Source organism: Halichoerus grypus, chromosome 1, assembly GCF_964656455.1.
Source record: "Halichoerus grypus chromosome 1, mHalGry1.hap1.1, whole genome shotgun sequence".
In the NCBI taxonomy this organism is placed as follows: Eukaryota; Metazoa; Chordata; class Mammalia; order Carnivora; family Phocidae; genus Halichoerus; species Halichoerus grypus.
In genome coordinates, this window is record NC_135712.1 from 39204601 (window position 1) to 39205185 (window position 585).

At 34.0% G+C, this 585-nt stretch overlaps 1 non-coding gene across 1 annotated transcript; it reads right to left on the reverse strand.

Moving 5' to 3' along the window:
- Positions 1-303: 303 nt before the first annotated feature.
- TRNAR-CCU (transfer RNA arginine (anticodon CCU)) lies at positions 304-376 on the reverse strand. Its single transcript has one exon. It is a non-coding gene; the product is annotated as a tRNA-Arg (tRNA).
- Positions 377-585: the final 209 nt, after the last annotated feature.

The window sequence follows — 585 nt, forward strand, 5'->3', positions numbered from 1 at the left end:
AATCTGCCAAAAGTGTTAAAAGAATCCTGCAAAAAATTCAATACTATAGTAAATCATATAAGGAGAGTGTAGAATGGACTATGCTTATCCATCACAAATAAACTCAAAGCTTCCATTTTTCTAAAGATAGCAACCATTTCCCATGTGAACTGTAGTATTTTAGTATAAGGTTATTTGGGACCATGTAGAGTTTATATTACCTACTGACACCAAAAAATATGATATACTTCTCTGAATCCCATTTAACTCACGTTAGTAAATCATTGGAAGGTTTTGTTTTTGTTTTATTTTAAGTAATCTCTACACCCAACATGGGGCTTGAACCTACAACCCTGAGATCAGGAGTCACATGCTCTACCAGCTGAGCCAGCCAGGCTCCATCATTTGAGATCATACTGCCATGTAGAGAATCCCTTTTAATTCTGAGTACCATTAGTTCCTATCAGGGTTGTTATTTTTTCTGAGTTGAGTTCATTCATATTTTTTAAGATTGCTTTCATTACTTAGTATTGCATTTCTTATAATGGTAATAGACATTTATTAGTTTTTTCATCATCCAGCTTCTGACCCATTTTTAAGAGTGGG